Source organism: Octodon degus, unplaced genomic scaffold (assembly GCF_000260255.1).
Source record: "Octodon degus isolate 3935 unplaced genomic scaffold, OctDeg1.0 scaffold00003, whole genome shotgun sequence".
NCBI lineage: Eukaryota > Metazoa > Chordata > Mammalia > Rodentia > Octodontidae > Octodon > Octodon degus.
In genome coordinates this window covers 22189890-22212757 of record NW_004524579.1, presented here as the reverse complement: position 1 = coordinate 22212757, position 22868 = coordinate 22189890, and the positions used below count along the sequence as shown (strand labels likewise).

General features: G+C 37.0%; 1 protein-coding gene across 1 annotated transcript in view; it reads right to left on the bottom strand.

Moving 5' to 3' along the window:
• The window catches only part of Slc14a2 (solute carrier family 14 member 2), a 450415-nt gene extending 440407 nt beyond the window's left edge, over positions 1 to 10008 (bottom strand). The window contains exons 1-2 of the mRNA XM_023714538.1: positions 9612 to 10008; positions 814 to 944 (exon numbers count right to left, since the gene is read on the bottom strand). The gene's annotated coding sequence lies outside the window, so the exon portion shown is untranslated. The remainder of the gene's footprint in view (positions 1 to 813; positions 945 to 9611) is intronic.
• Between the last annotated feature and the right edge of the window lie 12860 nt (positions 10009 to 22868).

Sequence of the window (22868 nt, the reverse complement as noted above, 5' to 3'; positions counted from 1 at the left end):
TTTCTCTCATTTACCTTTCTTTACCATCCCTTTTCTTTAATCCAGGAAGGGGCTAATAGAAAGCTATATGAATTTGGCGAAAGTATAGGAAATATGCTAAGTGCTAGTATCAAAATCACTAATATGAAGCAGAAATGAGACCAATACAAATGTCTCCAGGTCCTGACAGACATTTGGGTTGGGGGTGAGAGAATGAGGATCAGTGGTCGATGCTTGCTCCCCAAGTTGTATTTAGCTTGCTATTACATGAGCAGCCCTGGGAGAATAATTGTTTCAACTCTTCACTTCATTGGAATCCATTTGACTGATTTTCCATATAATTTATTAGCCCCTTGGTTTAATTAACCAATCTACAAGACATGAATTAGTACACTTACTCCTCATGTCATCTATATCCATGCCTTTCAATTACTTTCAAAATTTTGAATTGGATAATGAACTTGCACAATTAATAGATTATACAGGTACAACTCTAATGGACAGATTTTTCTCCAATCTTAGTAATCTTTTCAGTGTATAAAATCCAGCGTCTAAAGAAATTGGAGATTGTAATCCATAGGTTGATAGATAGCAGAAATTATTTCTAAAACCAAACTATAGCCAAAGGAATACAAACACCATTACTTCTCTTTGAAAAGATGGCCTATGGCATCTTTCTGTGGACTACAATTCTCATTAAAACCAAGAGGTTTTGTTCCAGGAAAAAAAAAATCATGTATTCCAAAATTTAATGAATGCAAGAAGCCATTGTTATAAGATACAGATTTCTTTCTAGGTTCTGAAAATATAGTTTGAAATGACTGGCATACTCACGGTCTTCAGGTCCTGTTGGTGTGGTGAGCTGAAGTGCTGTAAGCCTTTTCCTTGTCTGTCGATAGAAGTGGGAACTTCTCAATGAGATGTAATCACATCCAGAAATATCCAAGAAAAGCAGTAGAAAGGGTCTAAATCAAAATACAGAAAAGCTTACTGACCACGGCTACGCCTTAGGATGATGGCGGCAACACCCACATGGTATGTTGGAGCAATGGTCAGAGCTAGCAAGGGACATTATAGGGTGAAAGGTGGGTTTGTCCATGAGATGGCATTAGGCCTCATCTGTGGGTGCTTTTATCAGGGCAGAGAAGAAGCAATTAGCTCTCACACTTTTGTAGTCAAGTCCTGTATGAAATATTATATGGATTAAAGTGTATAGGTAGTTATGTCATACTTCTTTAGGTCTGATGCTATTTTGGATGTTCTGCCTGAGGTGACATATACATGTGTTGTTCTCATGAATATAATTGTATATCTGGATATGCCTATATACAAATATCCCCATATACATGTATGAGTCAAAAGAGGAATAGACATAGATTGGGGCCATTTTTATGACAAGTGGACATTATGTTGGAAGAAGTAGATTAGATTCTGTTGAGTGTGTATTGTGTGCTAGTGATTTTTGTGCATTTTTTCCCTTAACCTTCATAGTAGCTATAGAAAGCAGTAATTTTGCTCAACATCTACCAAAGGGGAAACTTGTTGGATTTCATACAATTTAAGGAACTTGCCCAAGGTCATAAAACTGGGTAGATATGGGGCCTGAGTTAAAATCCAGTCCTGTTGAACTTCATAACTGTAATATAATCTTCAGACCATAATATAGTCATGCCTCACATCCTATACACTTGGTGTGGTTTCTTGTAATGTGCAAATAAACTCCAGGGAATATGGTTTGTGGTATGTTTGTGCAAACAATACTGACATATGCATTACACAAAATGGAAATAACATATATGCAAAAGTTTGATCTAGGGTGGATGACAAATATATATAAAAATTAAACAAAGCATTCTACTTTCTCCCTTTTTACCTCAAGACAATCACTGAAGAACACCATCATAGAAAAATACACAAGAATGAATTCCAATATGTAATTCAATAAACATAAGAGTCATTTAAAAGAATATTAAGCTCATTTTAAAGTTGACATATCAAATCCACATGTACACATAATTAAAGCCATTCGTTATTTGCCTCAAAATGCCTTAGCATTAAGGTAACAACATGAATTCCATTTATATTTCCTCTTTATACTGTAGGAAAAGTCATTTCAATTGAGATGGTTTATGCTCATGTGCTTTCTTAACTGTAGACCATTGTCAATGAAGACTTGGTTGTCTTTGAGTGGCAATCTTTTGATTGTTTTCTTGTCTTGAAAGCATTGTTTCATAAACTGTGTTTTTGTGACAGAGAAGAGAACAAAGAATATATTGAACAAGTAGTACAATGTCTGAAAAATAAATGCTGAATGGAAGTAACCAACAGTATTTATGATGAACATCAGGAAGAATAAAAAGGATCAGAGTACGGAGAAAGAGTTGAGAGGGAGAGTGATACAAGAAAATAAGAGAAGGAGAGGTAGATGGGATTCTAGGGAGACATATAGGATCAAAGTGACAATTTGTAGTCCTATTCTTAAATGTCAAAGATAAGCTACAAAAAGTTTGAAATGATATGGAACTGAAAGTATATACAGGCACCTTGCAAATCATCCTATTCTTCATCATAATCATTGTGCAGTTTTCTGTTTTTGTTGGAGGTTGATTAGCATTGCTGTAAGCCAAAGAAGCATGTGCTGCGAAATGAACCCATGGCAGAGATTGTGGGATCAAAAGTGAAGCAAAAAGGTAAGCAAAACTCCATCAAACTGTACTTTGGGCCCTGGCAAATATGTAAGTTGTGCTGTTCACAAATCATCTTTTTGCCACAAGGTAGAGGTGAACTCTGGCACTTCAATGCCAGATGGAAACTTCCCCTTGAAAAATCAAAGCAAGATTGAGGTATTTTCTTGAATGTTTCAAATCTCCAACAAACACTATAGGAAAGGACAAGTCAGGACCTAGGCAGTGGGAGGAAAATGAAATATTATCTGTTGTCTTTAAAAGTAAATTTTCACTTAGCAAATTTCTCAAGTGTTTTTTGTCATATTAGGCCCCAGTTTTTGTTTCTTTCATTTATGCTGAAGAATACTGGAAATTTAATTAGTAAAACTTAGCAATCATAAAAGGGCTACCATTTATTGAAGACTTACTATATGCACAGCACTAATTTCCATGTTTTATATCATTTTATGTGGAGTATAAGTCTATAAATTAGGTACCGTGTTAGAGATGAGAAATGTTAGGTTAAGACAACTTAAATAACCTGGTAAAAATCACACAAATAGTAGGTTACAGAGCTAAAACCCAAATTCAGGTGCTAGTTGAAGCCAGAGCTCTTTCTGAGTTCTAGCCTTTCATGCCTAGCTGACACTTATATTAGTGCCAAGCAATCAGGAGGCAGGGGATAATGCTCACCCTTGCTTGCTTCCAGGGGGTATTGACCTTGGAGTGTCACCTCTTTCAGCAAATTCTATCTTAATGTGTTTACAGTTTGAGAGAGTATCACATTTCTGTTTTGGAGAGCCTGGGTCTTATTGTAAAAGTCTAGTATTATTCCCTGAGCTCAAGAAACCACGAATGGAGAGGTCAATAGTTGGAAGTTGCTTCCCACAATATTTGAAGAGGTCTGAAGGGAGACATCTGACTTTCTTTTTCTATCGCATTTTGGTACATTCATACTCACATAATCACATAAAAATATTAAGATGATAGATAGATAGATTGATTGATAGATTGATAGATAGCATGAACTGGGGGGAGAGTTCTGAAGGTGGCCTTGTTTTCAGCAAATAGTCTCCTGAGCTATTAGAGTACTGTAGCAAATTGTAACAATTCTATAGTATCTACCATTTAATCATTGCCTCACTAAAGATCATACAAATCAAGGAAAACTGGTGTTTGAATAAATTTTGTTCTTTTTATTTTTTCAGTCTCTTTGTCTTCTTATCCTAGAATGGCAAGATGAATGGCAAAACAGAGGCCCATAGATGCCTAAGGTTTACATTAGGTTGCAATTCACTAGAATATAGCATGCTTATTTTCTGGTCCAAAGTAACCACTGATTCAAGGCATTTCCACAGATTCTGAACAATGCCTTACTGGAAGTAAAAAGTGTTTGGTGGTCTGCGTTAGTTAAAATACTTAGAAAATGCAACATTTTCTCTCATTTTCCATTTTACAGAAATGTAAAATGTGTACTTTTGCATATTAACAACTCTCATAAATCCTGCTATAAATTTTTAAATTGAGTTCACTCACAATTTTCATTGTTTATTATTTTTGCATCCTTTAAACACCTATTACTATCAAGAAGTACTAGCATTCCTCAAAATTAATTTTGAATAACGTAAAAAAAAACCACAAAGAAAGATTCAGAGCCAATTCTTAGGATTTTACACACTACAAATAATGGTGCAAATTATAATGATAATTATTTCTTTTCACTGATATTTTATTTCAATATTCATACTATGTAATTTGAGAATGCTGCCATACCTCTGTATCAGGTTTCTCCAACCCCCAACTTCTGCCATTTGATTAACTCTCTGGATTCCTATACCCTTCCTCTTAGGTCACTCACCTGTAACACCCCTACTGTCCTCAGAAAATCCAAAGTCACGAGTAGGCATTTGATTTCATTTCAGCTCCCAAACCCTTAATCCGCTCTCCTCCAACATGAGTCCTTTACTGAGCTCACCAAGCCTTACTCTGATCCCTGAACAAGACACAGGCCTTCCTGTCACCCTGCCTTTGCCCATTGTCTCTCTTTGCACCTGCACACATGTATTTCTTGAGGAACTGTAGGTTTCTCGGAGAGCAGAGGTTGTTACCTGCATATCAGTGCTTCGCCCATGGCATCTGGCCTGGATTTGTACTCAGATTGCATCAACTGCAGCTGTCCATCCACACACCCTTTACTCCCTAGCTCATATCTCTCAAAACTGGATGTCCACAGAGTCATTTTAGGTGAGCCAAAATTTAGAAACACATGTGACTTATTTTTAAGTTGACGTATTCTGATAAAGGCTTGTTAGTATAGAAGTTAGAAATATATAAAATATTTGCATTTGAGGGGGAAAATCAATTCATATTTTACTGGTATATTTTAAAATTTTCATCACAAGTCTAGACCTTCAAGCCTAAGGTTTTGTGGGTTATAGGAACACCTCTGGGTGACTGTGACCTCGTGCCAGATGCACACTCCATCTTCCAGGCAGTTATATGTCTGCCTAATAGACATAATTGCAGAAATAATTAGTTATGGAGTTAACGAATGAGTTGATGCAGAGGAAGAGAAGGAGGCTGAGAAAAAAGACCATCTATAGTCAGAACATGTGGCTTTGGGTCCCAGTTTTGTAGCTGACATCTGAGTGAACCCGACAAAAGCCATTTAACCCCCTGCAGTTCTTTCCACTGAAACATAGGAAGTATAATATTTATACTCCACGAGTCATCGTGGGAATTAACTGTGGTGATTGTTGTTCACCCATATAAATTCTAAGGGGTTCCGCAATTGGTAGTTATTATTACGGAAACATTCTGAGAATATCCAGTTTTTTAAAAAGTATCATTAGAATTGTTTCTAGTTCCTTCAAAATGATTTGTCATAAAATGTGTGATGATTTTGTTGGTATTGACAGTCAGCAGAGTCTATGTCTAATTAAGAATTCTCTTTTGTTTTTGAAGGTTGATGGCTAAACTGCTGTTAGCAATACAATTAAGTAGTAAGGCTAAAATTACCATTTCAGATGCTGATTCTGGCTTTGAGTTTTCAACTACACACACACACACACACACACACACACACATGCACACACACACTATGGAGTGTTCCTCCTTCTTTCCTCTTCCTTTCCTTTCTCTTCCTTCCTTCCCTTCTCTCTCTTCTTTTCTTCTATTCATTTTTCTTCCTTCCTTCCTTCCTTCCTTCCTTCCTTCCTTCCTTCCTTCCTTCCTTCCTTTGTTCCTTGTTCCTTCCCTCCTTCCTATTTTCCATCTGTCTTCCCTTTCTCTTATCTCCCTTAAGCCTCCATCTTTTCCTTTTTTCTAACAAGAGTCACGAAACATTCACATGGAAAATGCCACATATATCTTTGATTAATGTCATATCATACTTCTTCCCTGCCTAAACCTGTCTGTAACACTTGTGAAGCCCCCTCATTTTCTTTAGAGATAGACACTAATAGATAAACCATGCATAACTGTGTTATTTACCAATTAGGCTTGAAAACAGATTCCAAAGTTAATGTATAATCTTCTATTCAGGCTACTTGGTTACTTCAGAAAGTTTCTAGAACTCTTTGTGGCCTATAGGGATGATATGTTTCTATGATGTGGTGGAAATTATTGGTTCACTGGACCTAAATGCTCTCAGAGTCTACATAAAGGTCCTTATTTCCACAATGCATTGAAAAGACAGCAGCTCTAGTTCCCTGCATACTCACAGCCTGTAGAGTATTGATCTGATAATATATCAACTCAGCATCCTCTGGGTATCCTTAGCTCCCCAAATACACATGTCTCCATCAAGAAACTTAAATCCACATCTACATGACAACCTCTTATGGCCTCTACTGATCAGATTATTCTTGACATTAAAGCATAGTATTTCCTCTTTCCCTGAAACATAAGGTCATGAAAAAAATATTCCCTGAGATAGAATAAGAGCAATGCCATAGATGTCCAATTATAAACAAGAGAAATGCATAAAAATATGATTATAGTTTCCAAAGTGTAATAAAACACAGTAAAATTACTGGCAAATTGTTGTACATTATGGATAACCTGGGGATATTAATGGAAAGACTTTTTTTAAAATAAAGCTTGTGTGGATGAATTTTCAGTACTGATTTCCCTGAGGGGACACTGTTAACAATTCTTTAATCAAATGTACTCATCAAACAAATGAAGGAGGGGAGAGCTCAAGTAAAGGAGATGGCTAGTAAACTGGTCTTCCAGGTTTCCAGAACTGTAGTCTTCTGAAAAGCCTATCTTCCAGTGAGTGACATGCGAGATGGGCTATCTGGAATATTCTGGGAAAAGGCTCAGAACTTGATTGCATTCCCATCTCATCTACTGGGACATTACTTTCTCAATTTCAGCATACAAATCAATTGTTTTATATGACCACTATGTCACTTATGCACATGAAACTACACACTTTCCTCCTGTATTTCCATAGGCTACTTGTCCACAGTGGCCTCTCCAGGTCATCTCTCTCTTTTGCTTAATGCAGAGCTCCAACTAGGATTAATGATGTGATCTACTCTTCCCTACACTCTGTTGGCTTTACAATTTACCCTTTCACTTTCTGCGCACTGGAATGGGAGGTCTGCAACAGATCCTTTTGTTTAAATCACAGCGCTTCACATATGTTAAGTGCTTACTCTGTATTTGTTGAGTAAAAGAATAAATGGATTCAGAACATGTGTAGCCAGGGGTCTGGATTCTCTGAAGCACTCCATCTTCCACAAGATCTTATATTTTTAATATGTGAGAGATTGAAAAGATTTCTAAACTCATAGAATTGGTTCTGAATGGAAGGAATTTTGGCCTCAATGTAAGCAGTGAAGTCTTGAGTGGTGTGTCTTTGAATTGCACCTACTCAATCTAGTTTTCCAGCAAGGGCTCATGCGCATCACAACAGCAGTGACCTTTTCCCTACTACTGCGTTTAACCCCCAATGGTCCTCATTATATTGCTCTGTTCAACAAATGTGAATGTCCAGCTCTTTCTGCTCCCTGTATCCCCAGATAATTTTGAGTTGACTCTAATAAAATGTTTTGCAACTTACAGCATGAAGTCGTTAAAGATTCTCTGTCAGGTAATTGATAAAAGAACAGTCCAGCCTGTCCTTTGCATTCACTAGCTCAAAGTTCATGTAACCTGTACTTGTACAAATCATACCTAAACCACCTTTGGCTTGTTCCTGTGCAAGTCTCATCCATCAGCTGATGAATGGTGATGCTGATCTCTGGCCCTTTATATTGCCTGACAGCTGGTGCTGCTAGAGGGGAGTCCAGGCCCCCACTGCCTCTAGGATGCTGGGATGCAAGAGGAAAAGTGCTTGACACAGAATAATGTTCTGTCCCATACTTACTAAAAGCTTCCAGTACTGACTTAGTTTTACACGATGCTCAAGATCACAGTTGTACCTCTATGGATGCATCTCCTACCTAAATCTTTTGACCAAAGCCAAGGAACCTGTAACCCAAAGCAGTTCTGTTCTGACTTAGCTATACCCCCACCCAATGTCTTCTAACTTTTTTCTCTTGCCTTTTCATGCAAAATTAATATGAAGTATAAAACACAAGGGAATTTCTGGGAAGCCACTGGGTAGATAGTTTCCCTGAAAATATTGTTTGAACTTTAAGCTGAGGTTTAAGAATTTGAAGCTGCTTTCAATTCATGAAAATGGATTGGTTGAATCTGGCTCACTAATATAACATAGTGGCTTATATTCTAAGTGACATCTCCCTTGGTGTCAGCCAGCTAACTTGAACACAAGGTAGCAATATTCTATTAGAAGTGGCATGGAGCAGTCAGCTTATCACCTATAATAAATTTACAATATCTACCTTATTTGTGAGGATGTTCTTTATAAGACAAACTAAAAATACATGTTCGTGTTCCTTGCCTGTGAACCTACAGTTATACAGAATATAAAGACACCATCATACAATGTTCTCAGAGGGCCCCAGATCCCAGACTCTTTCAGAACAGTCAGAAGTTTCCATAGTCCACAGAGAAATGCAATCATCAGCTTTACCACAATATTGTGGCAGACCAGAAGATTTCCATTTACTAGTCATTCAGTAAGGCCAAAGAAGTAGAATAGATTGTGGAACTCCCAGGAGCACAGATAGAGCTCTAAACATCTTACTCTATTGACAGGAGCTTCAAGGAAGTGGCATTCATCTGTCCCAAACAAACTCACTTTAACTTGTGGGGAATTATCTTTAGCTTTTGCATTATCACTCTCTAATGATGTACAAGTAATTAGGTATCAGTTTGCCTAGTGCTTGACTGAGCATTAACATATGCAAGATTTATCACCTATGTTATATTCTATGTGGATTTATGTACCTTCATGATAAGTTATATTCTCAACCTCTACAGAGAAAGGATATGAATTATTAATATTCACTCTAGATCTCTGTAAAACTAAGTCTTATACTATGGTACTAAACATTCAACAAATGCTCTGGCCCACTAGCTGGCTGTAACATCCACATTTTATCATGTTAGACATGCTCATTCTCTCAGGTGAAGTACTTTGGGCAATACTGCATGATTCCTGAAGCTAATACAAGAAGGCCAAGTAATTAGATAATCTCTTCCTACAAGGCCACATTTTATGGTGATCTTTCTAACAGGATAGTCTAAATTAGAGTTGGTTTGGATCATCGAAGAGGCTTTAAGGTACACTAATTGAAAGATACCATTTGTGAAATAACAGCTACATGTTTCCACATCAACGAAAGAAGGATCATTTCCAAAAGGCCTGAATACTATCTATATTATTGAATAATAAGACCTACAGATATTTTAATGTCAAGAAAATTATTACATATTACAAGTGTAACATACATGCAATGCTGCAAGTATTACTCCCACAAATAGGTAGAAAGCAAAAGAATTTCCAAAAGGTACCATGAAGGATCAAAGGTAGAAAGAGCTTTGTCTTACCCTCTCGTTTCTCCTGGGCTTCCAAATGACGGTTTTGAGAAGAGCAGGCACTGTCACCACAGAGACCACACCAAGCGTCAATTTGCAATCTTTTTCAAATGGTCAAGGTGAAGAACACAGCCGACTTGGAGAATGCATGAGTGTCCAGGGATTTGTTATCCTAGCCACTCAGTCTCTCCTCGTTCTTCTCTGGTTCCTCAGCACTGAAATGGGTCCGTCATTCCAGAAGATTTGCTTTTGAAGTGCCAATCTCATTAGCATCAGGTTCTCCTTCACTGGTTCAGTGATATTTGAGGACCAGGTCATTTTTTGATTGGAGAATTTGTTTCTTTTTAAGTTGCCAAACAAGCCATCTCAGGGGCCCAGCCAGAACCACTGGAAGATCATGCTGGCCACTCTTGTTCTGGTTGACTTTCCCTGACCACATTGTTTCCTCCTTTTATTAATCTTTACACATTACTGAGAGGTTAAATTTTTACAAATCTTGTATTCATCTGACATTTTGTCTTCAAGATGGTAGAAGATAAGAAAAGTTTGTACACCTGGCCTTCCCCAGGTGGAAAACTCCATCGGCTGTCTTGGAATGTCAGTCCATGAGCAAACTGCATCTTACAATTCAGGTGGGATGGGTAAGTCCAAAGAAAAGACCAAGGGTAATATTTTCCCAAAGGCTCTCAACTCTTCTGGGTGAGAATAGACTGAGGTTAAGTTGCACAGTGAAGATGTTGCACACTGCAGTTGTTTTCACACCTAAGCAACTTAAAACTTGGGGGACTAAAATTTCAGCCTCTATCACTGTCATTTCACTCTCTCTTTGGTATTATCATCTATTTATAAAAAGCTTTTATTCCTCAACATTGAGTAGAATGACTTGCAAAAATTTGCCTTAAGCATGGAGTAGAAACTAAGGCTCACTTGTGTTCACAAGTTCCTTTGAACATCACATAATTGGTCCCTAGATTTTACTGAAATCTTAGATTTTATTCTGAAAACCTTACATTAGCTATGACTTTATCCTAAGGATCAACTCCCTTTAAGCCTTTATATATATTCGTTGCCTTTGGAAATGGAACTGTTTTTCCAAAGGCTCAGCATGCTCTCCTTTGGGCTTTTCTATATCTATAGCAACCACTCTGTTGGAAAACCTTACAATACAACTAAGCTTTGGAGTCTGGGCACATATAAAAGAACCACTGCAACAATAAACATTTTAAGTTCTTTGTTTAAAACAGAAACAATAACTCATTAATAGCTACTGAGGTATTGTCCTTGGTTCTGATGAAAGATAAAGAGATTCTATTTCTTGAAATTAAGTGTAATTCCAATTCAATTTGCTTTCACATTTAAGAAATTTCCACTTGGTGCTATAATATTAGACATGTATTTATAAGAAATATCTAACTTTAGTTGGAAATACAAGGAAATGTCCTCTGTTATCTTTGATAAATTTCCTAAATTTCTCCAGAAGTTGTATAACTCCATTTTGGGTGTATCACCTTTCAAAACATCTAATGCCTTCATGAGGACTTTCATTACATTCTCAGCATTTCTTTGACTTTTATAGGAGAAAAGCATTAAATATTTTAAGGTGAAGATGAATAAAAAATGTCTACTTATGTTGGATTCAGTGCAGCATTTCCTCTTAGTTAATAATTACCTACTAAAAGAAATCTGGGCTCCTTGAACAAATTACTGATTTTGAGAATGATACAATAAGCAAACATATACAAGGCAAAAGATGCTTGTAGTAATAAAAAATAAGAAATCATTTAAACACAAACACAACACCTATGTCAAAGATATAGGAGGGCAAGAGCTCTCAATGGCCAATGTTGGAACAATTTGAACAACAAAATGGAGTCGTATCATATAATAACTGTCTATGATTTCATAATGATATCAGATAATTATTAAATAAATAAATGTGAAGAATAGAATTTCCAATCAGAGCAACTTCAAAGGTACTCAGTGATTAAAAAGGTGAGATACAACTTCTTAAAATGTGGGCTATTGATGGTGACTTTCTTCCAACCAGTACACAGAGCATGGGCAGAGTAACTTTCCACTGGAGAAACCTAAAGCTTCTACTTCAAAATAAAAAAGAATGTAATCATTGCTAGTCTTGGTACAAAGGTAACAGAATGGTGCTTTCCCTGTGTGGGCTTCCTCCCAGTACCCCAGTTCTCAAGTGTAATCAAGATAAAACCATCAGACCACTCTATAAAATGTCTGACTTACCATTTTCAAAACTGTCACAATTATAAAAAAAAAAACAGTAAGACTAAGAAATTACCAGAGTGAAGAGAAACTTAATGGGAATGGTGACCACAGGTAATGCAATAGCCTGACTGGGACCCTACGGGAGTAAGATGAAACCAAAGGTGATATGAACAGAAGGGTGGTAAAACGATATTAGTTTGTTAATTGACAAATGTACGACCCTGATATAAATATGGGTATAGCAAAAGTGGGTAGAAGATAAATGAGAGTTCCAAGGTCTCAACTTTTACTTAGATATAAAATTGTTATGAAACAGAAAGTTTATCTTTTGAAGATCTATATATTTCAGGTGCCACAGACATGCGTGGGCACATTGGCATCCAAAAAATGTTTGTTAAATTGCGAAAATGAAACTTGTTTCTCAGTCTTCAGAGTCTTCCCTTCTATATCACCTTCCATCCGATAATTCTTCTTTTGTGGTATTCATTTGCCTTTGCGGTGCTGACATTTGAGCCCAGAGCCTCACCCATGTCAGGCAGCTACGCTAACAACAAGGTACAACCCAAATCCCTGGTCTTTTATTTAGTTCCAAAGAAGACTTAGATGGCAGAAATGGTACATAAATAAAGCAGTTTTTCTAGTGGAAAAGTCAGAAGTCATTAATAAAGGTAAATATTGTTATTTATAATCACAACAGAACTTTAAAAAAATTTAATGCCAGTGAGATTCGATATTATTTTACAAGTACTTTCATATTTATTTGCAATAATAATTCTTGTACTAATGTACTCCAAAGACAAGATAGGCACTACTTTCTCTACTTTAAATATTGAAATCTTCACATGAGACAAGTACAATGTATGTCAGGTTGAGAATTGCTTTAAATTTACATACTGGCAGTAGTTAGCTGGGGTTCTGGCTAGCTCTTTCAGTTTTCTGGAATTTAGTTTTCCTATCTGAGACATGGTGAACATCCCCATGGTAGAGAGGTTATGTATAACACTTCTCCAATACTGAATATAGAGAGTATAATAAATTTATTCATATTTTAAAATAAAGAACTACACTATTAAAATATTTAAGGATGGAAATCAAAAAAGAAAATCTACAGAAGTGAGCAAAGGTATAGAAGCCCCGTTGTCACAGGGGGTAAGACTAGCCCTGCATGTGTGGTCACCTCTGGCCTTCAGATGTGGGCTCCTGACATGGCTCAGATTGTGTTTTACCCTTATGTCCCCTCTTGTTTTCCCAAAGAGTGTCACCAAGGTCAAGACTGCTATGAGGCTGATTCTCAGGTCATGGCAGTGAGGCACAAGCACAGAAAATGGGGCTGCAGTTGTGTTTTGAAAGGGGGATGTCAACTGAGCTAATGACTGAGCTCCCTGTGGATCCAGACAATCAAGGTGTGTGGGGTGTGGCACCCACAAAATAGCCTTTCAATGAGGAGGCACAGAGAAACCCCTGTGAGATTAGCAAACCTGAAGAAATGGGAGAATTCTTACTTAAAGAAATGGAAGTAATGGGGAAATAATAGAAAACGTTGGAAAGCAGTTATAAAAGATGAAAGTGAGACTCTCAATAGTAAGTGTAATGAAAGATAGAAATGAGTTAATTTCTCAGAGAGACAAAATGACATAAACACTGAGGAAAAAATTAATAGACACAGTGGCTGAAAAGCACCAACTTGAGTCTAATAATTGCAGTAGAAGAAAAAGAAACTATAAAGAATGGAAAAGATGATCTAAAAGATTTGGGTAATAGCTGTAGTTTTCCAGAATTAATTAAAGGACAGAACTTCTCTAGTCTCTAAGCCTAGAGAACCCCAATATATGCACATAGCCGGGGAAATAAAAATAAGCCCACACAGAGACATCACAAGGGACAAGAGACCATAGACCTGCCAGAGGGGACAAATGACCTTTAAAGAATGGATGGGGAGTTGAGTATTAGTCATTTCTCATTAATAAAAGAATTTGTTCAAGTGCTATAGTAAAATAATATTGAATGTAGACTCATATCTTTAAGAGTAAATGTAAAATGAAAACATTTACAGGCATTTAAGCATAAATTTAATTTTCATGATACTCACTGCAGGAACTATTGAAGGATAGAATTCATCAAAAAGATATATTGAGAAGGAAGGGCTAAGTTTCAAACAAGTTGACAAGCAAAGAAAGTAGATAGTTGAGTGATAAAAAATATACTATTTCTACAGTAAATAAGCAAATATGCTTATTATTTTCTAAAGATATTGAGACTGAAATTCTAGACATTGGTATTATAAAAATTGAAAGGGAGAAAAATCTAATGAGTATTGAGGTATACTAAGGGCTTACCTAGTATATACTTTTTCAAAAATTTAGTAATGGCTTAAATGTAATAAACTTTGAGAACAAACTGAGATAATTTTAAGAGACAAAATCATGTAAGCAAGTTTAAATACTACATGGTTTCTCTTATATGAGAAACTTAAATTATAAGCAAGTAGCAAAATAAAAGCTAGATAATCAGAAGTAGGGAGACAGATCTTTCTCAAATGAGAAGGAGCTCAAGAGATGGAAGGAAACAGAAGGGAGTGATAGGGATGAAAATAGAAGTTAAGATGTACTGGATGTATGTCCCACAGCCTCAGAAGGAATATAAACATCATGTGCTGCAAGTAGGTACTAATAAAATTTTAAAATGTGTAATTTCAAAATGAGATAAGAAGGAAAGGGGCACAAGAAAAATATTCAAGGGGCTGGGGAGATGGCTCAGTGGAATAAGCACTTCCCTGGCAAGCACAAGGGCCTGAGTTCAATCCCCGGTTCTGAAAAAAAAAAAAAATCTAAGAAAAATATTCAATAAAAACTGATGAAGAAAAAAGAAGTAAAGCAAAAGTCTTATTCAGAATGCAAAATAAGGTGGTTGAAATAAATGCAAGCATATATGGAAGGATTAGATTTTAGAATGCTACTTACTATATAGAATTCATGTCTCATTTAAATTTAAAATCTCTAATAACACAATTATAATACAGATAAACCACATATATGATCAATGATGTAGGGCATCTTAAATAGACCAAAACTTCAAAACTTATCAAATTTGCACAGTGGTTGGTTTTATATGTTGGGTTAAGGGGACCAGGAAGACTTAATTTTATAATATATCAATGCTTTGTATACTAAAAATGGGACAACATCAATATAGCAGAATATTCATAATAGTTAATCAGGAGTGGTAAATATCCAGTTGTAAAAATCCAGTTAGAGTTTTATTTATATACTGTTTGTTTTCCTTTCCTTTTTTTTTGTTTTTTTTAACCACCATATTTCAGACAGGTTGTTTATTCTGTGTATAGTAGTGTATATATCCTGATTCACCCCAAAACACCTGAGTAGCTACAAGCAAAAACCGACCAGCACCAACATTTCCTAATTTCAAGTCCACAGTTCGTTCATTACACCAATGTCATATGAGTTCTAATTATAATCAAGTCTAGGTTCTTCCTGGGATCCTTAGAGATGACTTTTAAAAGTTCTTTCAAGCTTTGGGTTTTCATCATTTTTTTCTTTTACTCTCAATGCCTAGATTGGCACCAATTTACCCTGAAGAGGTTCTTGTGAGCTTTAACTGAGAACCACAAAAGATAGCAAGATCTTTAAGTGCGTAGCTCTGAATGATTTCCCCAAGCAGATCACTCTGCAGAATTTCATTTTCAACATGAATGGTCACACTTCAAGCGCTGAATGTGATGCATTGTTCAGAGGGAAATGACGCACTCATTTCTGTAGAGCTGCTCAACAGCCCCAGATCAGCTTAGAAGTGCGTCAGCGTTTTCGCTATAAACCCATCAGCGGGATGTAAGTACCCACAGTCTGCCTTGAAAATCAATTTGCTGAGTCACTGCCGAGACTGGTCAGCATGATCACAGCCATGAGAAATCACAAGCACTAATGTCCACTTCTCCCAGAATGCCTTTCCTGACTGGATTGCTCCTCACCCTGACCTCCTTTTTCATTCTGAATATTTTCCTTCATGGAGCATTTTTTTCCTTCTTGATGAAACTCACTCATTATCAGCTCTTATTGACAGGCTTTTACTTTTTTGAATGGGTCACATTTTCTCTCAACAAGTGCATGAAGTGTCAGGTAGGTGGAATGTCTTTTATCTATCATGCATTCTCTACTGGGTCACATTACTGCTTCACTTCACAGGTTTTTGAGATAGAGTCAGATGAGGAAGGTACTGTGATCAATATTCTAAAATGTGATCATGCATTCAGATGCAATGAAAATTCTTCATGGTGCTGGCCTCACTATCAGATTAGAGACTTCGAGTAGATAACAGGCTGTTTTTTTTTTTTCTTCTTCCTGAAATGTACACATGATAGAGGATAAAATGTATGTGGCATATCAAAGCCATGAATTAATGCCTTCTGACTTTGGAGTACTTCCATCTTTCCATCTGGGTGTCTGAAACCATTCATGAGTGTCCAGGACTACCTCAGACCTTAAGGTCTTCCCTATCAACTTGTTTCTTTCCTACTGACTCTGAACTGCTTATATTCATTACTGCAGCCTTTGTTTGTATGCTGTCTTCTCTGTGAGTTATTTCAAGGGTGCAACACTTGCTGAACACATGGAAGGTTGTCTACAGAGCACCCCCTTATCTCAGATAAGAAGCCTGAGTTGAAAAGATCTCTGACCTCTTCTGATCCCTGGAAAATTAACTCCATGTTGATCAGTTGCTGCCCAGAGCATTCTAATTCAGTGAAAAATATACTGGATATGATTACAAATTTAAGACTCCAATATACAAATTTTTTTCTCATATTACAGATAAGAATTTTCTATGCCCATTCCATTTAGTTTCTGATTTAATCTTTTACAGTGATCTTATAATCTGTAAGAATTTTATTAGCATATTTCCTAAGATTTTTCTTCCATAACTTCTGTACTCAGATGCTCTTTAGAGTTTTTTCTACTCTCCTAGATTGTGACTGAAGACAAAGTTGTAATTCAGTTTGAAACATTAGAACCAATTCCTCCCTCTTGAGTTTCTTGAGAAACCTCTTGAGAGGCCCCGTTTCCTCTCTCTGCTCCTAGATTTAAGTAGGAAGTAGGAAGAAGCTATAGTAGCAATTTCAATAAGGGAATTACAGTAGGAATACCTGAGACATTTGCCTTTATGGAAATGGGCTGCTGGTGAAGACAATGTTTCCTGGCCTGCTGTGCACACCTGAAGCAAAGTAATGAAGATATTCAAAAGGGTTCTTCATAAAGATGTGAGCTGCTGTATCTGCAAGACATAATCCCAGGGACACATAACAAAGGAAGAACACTGCAGAGAAATATCCCTAGTAAATAGATATTCAGAAATTATTAATATAAATTTAGTATAATGAAACTTAAAAATATCTAAAAAGGATAATATTTCATGATCCAGTGGGGTTTAGTCAGACTGCAAGGTTCATTTACTGTTTGAGAATAAACACAATGTACATAGTGAAAGTAAATATGTATGATTTTAGCAAATAAGAAAGAAGATACATGATGATTCATTCCAATAGTCACAGAAAACACATTTGACAGAACCCAGTACTCATTCTTGGTAACTCACCAAGTAAGAATAGAAAGAGACTTTTTCAAACTGATAAAGGAATCCACAAAAGGACTTTTTTTTTTTACTAAAGGAAGAAAAGTGAATTATAGTTATTAAACTTTAGATCTGATAGAGGATTTACATTCAGAGTATATAATAAAGAACTCTTGTATGGAAGAGAAAAGAAGTGACTCAGTACAAATGCAAGCAAAAAATTTCAGTAGACATTTAGAGATTTAATAAAAGAAGATAAAATTTTAAAATAAGTACAGGAAAAGATGTTCACTATTTTTAGTCCCCCAGAAAAGGAAAAATAAAAATATACATTGAGCGTTCATTATTCACCTGTTTTTAAAAATTAATTATTCATTTGTTTTTTATGTTTTTATTCTTTAAAGAGAGTACAAATTAGAATTAAAACAGAAAAAATTACAAATGATACAGAATTTCACTTAGCAGAGTAATATGAATTTCACAGTGTTTGTTGTAATACATAGTATTGTCTTCCACTTACTCATATTAACAGATATATGCATGTAAAATTGGAAAAGAAAAAAAAAGAAATAGATGCATAAGAAACTAAAAAATGTACAAACAGCTGAAAAAAGGAGACAAAACAAAGTAAGCATTATCTGCTTCTCTCCATAGACCAGCAGAAATGCACCGTACAGTTGTCCAAACCATCCTGCTTAATACATAGATAAATCTCTTTCCCTACTTCCTCTCCTGTCTGTCTCCTCAACTCCGTAAGTCTTTCCTTTTGAATAAGATCAGTCCCTTTCCCCAGTGTCTACTGTACCTTCAGGTTTCATTCAAGCCAGCTATTCTCCTCTTGGATATTTTTCCAGAAGAACTGAAAACCTCATACCACAGTGATATATGTGCACCCATGTTTATAGCATCACAATTTGTCATAGCTAAATCTTGGAAACAACCCAGATGCCCATTAACTGCAGACTGGATAGAAAAGATGTGGTATGTTTACACAGAGGACTTTTATTCAGCTATAAAACAGGATAAATTTGTGTCTTTTGTCAGGAAATGGATGCAACTAGATAACATACTCTTAAGTGAAATCAGTCAGACCCACATGTGCAAGTATCATATTGTTTCTTAGTGTGAGACAGATGGAGTCTGAAGGGTACTCATTTGTTTGATACACAGTTCAGGCTCATATTGATCCTCCTGTCTCAGCCTCCTTAGTGTTAGAATTGCAGGCACGCACCACAATGCCTGGTTTTGTGGTCTGCAGGGTGTGCCTAGAGTTCTGGGGCCAGCACTGCATGTAGTACCAGTGACTGAACTCGGGTGCTTGCCCATCTCAGGCAGGCACTTAGACCACTGACTTAGCTCCCCAGCTCCATGAACCTGTTAGAATGGCTAAAATTTAAAAGACTTGCCACATAAAATTTTGACAAGAGAAACTGGGGGACTATGAAATAATATAATCATGTTTCAAAACAATTTGATGTTTTAGAAAGTTATGCAACACTTATTACATGTTCCATCCACTCCAGCCCTAATATTTATTCAACAGAAATAAGTACACATATTTACACAAAGTATCACACATGGAAGTTTATGTGGGCTTTATTTGTAACACCCACAAACTAGAAATAATTCCTGTATCTATCAAGAGGAAACTGGAACCAGCTCAAGGAAGCCCACCTCTCTCTAGCCCTGGCCACTGTCCACCCTTCACACTGAGTCACTTCCAGTATCCTCCCATCTGTACCATGTGCCCAATGCCAACCAGAAACAAGCTCTGTTCTCCCTCCAAACCTGGGATTCTTCCCCTTTGGCACAGCCTGCGCTCTCCCTACACCCAAGCTGAGGCAGAGCCTTCAAAGGAATGTGGCCAACCTGAGTGGAGCTACACTCTGCTGCAGGAGGGCAAGCACCCTGCCACACATGTGTTCTGCCTGTGATGCTGTCCAGATGACCTGTGCCTGGCTCCCTATTTCCCTCAGGACTGAGTATCCCCCATTACAACTCCTTGTACCCCTCTGCATTTGTCCCACTTTGTCCTCCAGGGCTAACTCTATACTCTGTGTTCCAACCAAACTGAAACTCCCCCCACCAAATCTATGGTATTTTATTCTACACCAGCTTCTGCCAATCTGCCACAAGTGTCTTAGTTACTGTTCTCATTGCTGAGGCGAAATACCCAACATGAGCTAAAGGGAGAAAGGTTTATCTAACTCACAGTTGTAGAAACTTCAGTCCCTACAGAGGGGCAAAAGTTCATGGTGGATGGAATACAACAAAAACAACAAGGGACATCAACAGCATCTTTCCTAGCATTACACCATAAATCAATTCCAGGGCTACACATAATAGATCTAGGCACCTATTAAAAACTCTACCTAAGACTGTATGAGGCCTTGAGGGGACATCTAAACACAAGCCATAACATTTTGTCCCAGATTACCAAAGACTCATGTATACTCTCTTATGCAAAAAAGCACCTAATATATCTCTAAGAGTTGCCAAAGTTCTAACAGTTTCAGCATTGATGAAAAGTCCAAGTCCAAATTCTCCTCTGAGGCTTAAAGAAAACTCTTAGATAAAAATCCCTATACAAATGAAAAGAAAGTTAAACACTTTCAACATTCAATGGCACAAGATAGACATTTCTATTTCAAGGTTACAAACAGGGATACAAAACAATGGGACCCAAGCAAGATCAAAATCTAGTGGGGCAAACGTTAAATCCTACACTTTCACATCCAGCATCCCCAGAAATCTGTGGCAAGTTGTGAACTCCAGAGGGCTTGGGTGGCTCCTCCCCTGTAGCACTACTGGTGTTCGTAGCTCCCATGGCTTCTGGCTGGGGCTGGCTCTACTCCCTCCTTATAATTTCCTTATAGTTTTGCATGTTCCTGACTTCCCCAAACTTCTGTAGTCACCACTCTATATTTAACTTCACATTCACAGCTTCACACACTGCCCTCTCAGGAGTACACTGCCTGGCCTCCCAGGCCTCCTTCTAAAATCTATCTGGAAGCCTTCCTGACTCCACAACTCTTGAATTCTGCATGCACCTAAAAACCAGCACCATATGGATGATGCCAAGGTTTGCCACCAGATGGAGCCATATCTTGGCTTCTTTCTCTCTTATTTGCAGGGGTGGACTGCCTATGAACCAAATCCTGAGGCATAACTTCCCTAGGCAATCACAGTCCTGGAATATTGTGCTCTATGACTCTCTTTGTAAACTGAATTTGGAGCCAAGGAGATAGCTCAGTAGAATAAGCACTTTTTGGGCAAGCACAAGGTCCTGAGTTCAATCCCTGGTACCACCAAAAAAGAAAAGAAAAGAAAAGAAAAGAAAAGAAAAGAAAAGAAAAGAAAAGAAAAGAAAAAAAAAGAGGAAACTGGAAAAAAATGATGGTATGTCCATATAATTGAATACTTTAGACTTATAAAAAAGAACATTTTATGTGCACTACAATGTGAAAAAAATCTCAAAGTATGTCAAAATTATGTCATCTGAAAAGGAGCTATAAAAATGCACTATAAAGTGTATATTTCCTTTTTCATTATATAAATTGATATAGAGTGGCAAAACACAACTGAATGAGGACAGAAATGATCAAGGATGAGAGAGACTGCAGTGGAGCACCAGAAAACTTTTTGAAAATACGTGATATGTTTGCTATTTTGATTGTAACTATTATTTTCATGAACATATGCATATTCCAAAAAAGGAGAAAGAAAAAGCAAGGTATTACAACCTAGCACAGATAATGTATCTAAAAGTGTACTTTTACTCAGTATAATTTCTTATGTTTTTATGCTCTTTGTGCTAATAGTCTGGTTTTCAATCTCTATATGTGAAAAATTAAGTTTATGAGGTCTTATAAAATAAATAAATAAATCTGATGCTGGGAAAGTAAAAAAAGGCTGGAGGAAGCGGGAAAAAGGAGGAAATTGAGATGCGTTGTGCACACGTACCCATCCCCTATACTGAATGGAATTATTATGTATTGTAAACGTATATTAATAAAAGCTTAAAAAGTGAAAGAAATCAAAGCCTATCAAATTGCCTTCTTTAAGTATAGACAAAATATCAATTATACTTCAATAAAACTGAAAAATCATATGTTAAATATATGCTTTTTATCATGTATCTTCAGGTCTACCAAAAAACCAAGAGAGAGGCTGGCAAGATAGCCCCACAGACTAAGCTCCTGCTTAGGCAAGTGCAGGGAACCCAGTTCAATTCTCAGTATCACATGCCGCATCGGCGCTGCCCCTGGGCGCACTGAGCCAGCTACTAAGTCCAGGAGTGATGGTGCACACCTGCAATCGCAGCCCTGCAGAGGCTGGGATATATATATATATATATATATATATATATATATATATATATGAGAAAATGGACAAAATTGTGCTAGAATAAGTTTTACAAAGGAAAAGAGTCAAAATAGTAATTTTAGAATTAGGACAAAATATCTGCTCTTGCCCTGCAGTGAGGAAAGAATTCTGTGAAGTACAGGGGAAACCTGAGGCCAGAAAAATACAGTCTGGTATACAAATTTCCCCTTGAGTTGCAAGATTATAATAGCTATGTTTTATTTATACATACAGATTATAATTCCCCCTTTGAGACTACTCCTTCTTGTTCATGGCACTTCATTAAGGCAGTGGTCCTAAAACTTCTTTTGGCCTCTTGCTCAGAATAAGCATGTCCAGTTTCTGTAGAGGAAAGAGATGACATCTAGATCTGCTCATGTTTTTCTTTTAAATCTTTTTTCTACTTAATTTTGGCTAGTTATTACATATATTTCCTAGCAGGTGGTTAGATCATATGTGCATTTTAAAGCTTCCAGATCTCATGCTACCAATGAGGGAACATTTCAAGAGTTTCAGTGTTGACAAAGATTACAACAAATGCCCACAATTCTGCTCTAAAGTCCTAGTTGGTAAAAACTTAGAGTGCCTTGTCTGAGACCCCAAGAAACAGCTGGACCTGGAATTGAAGATCAGGATATGTTATTTAACTGAGTACATAAAATATGTTTACTTTGGAATAGAACATAGTAGTCAGCTCTCTCCCCAAGGTATTCCAAAGCAATTATTATACATGGATGTACACACACACACACACACACACACACACACACAGAGGCTCTTGTTCTTCTGAGTTTCTGGGAATGCTGACAGAGCTGGAGATACTGTACCTTGGACCATGTCTCTCTGATTTAGAGATATTTGAGACACTTGAATTCATACTTTTATGTTATTTACCCTCCAACACAACAAATCTTTCTTATATGTGGCTGTGGTGCTGAGGCCCACGCATGAGATGCGCTTGGATGAGCATGGGCTCGGTAGGGCTCAGCCCCTGCCTGCAAAAAGCTTGGTCTCCTGTGAGAGAAGATTGGGATCAGACAGAATCTTGTAGAGTGTGCCTTAGGAAGAGGTGAAAAGAGGAGGGAAGTTCAG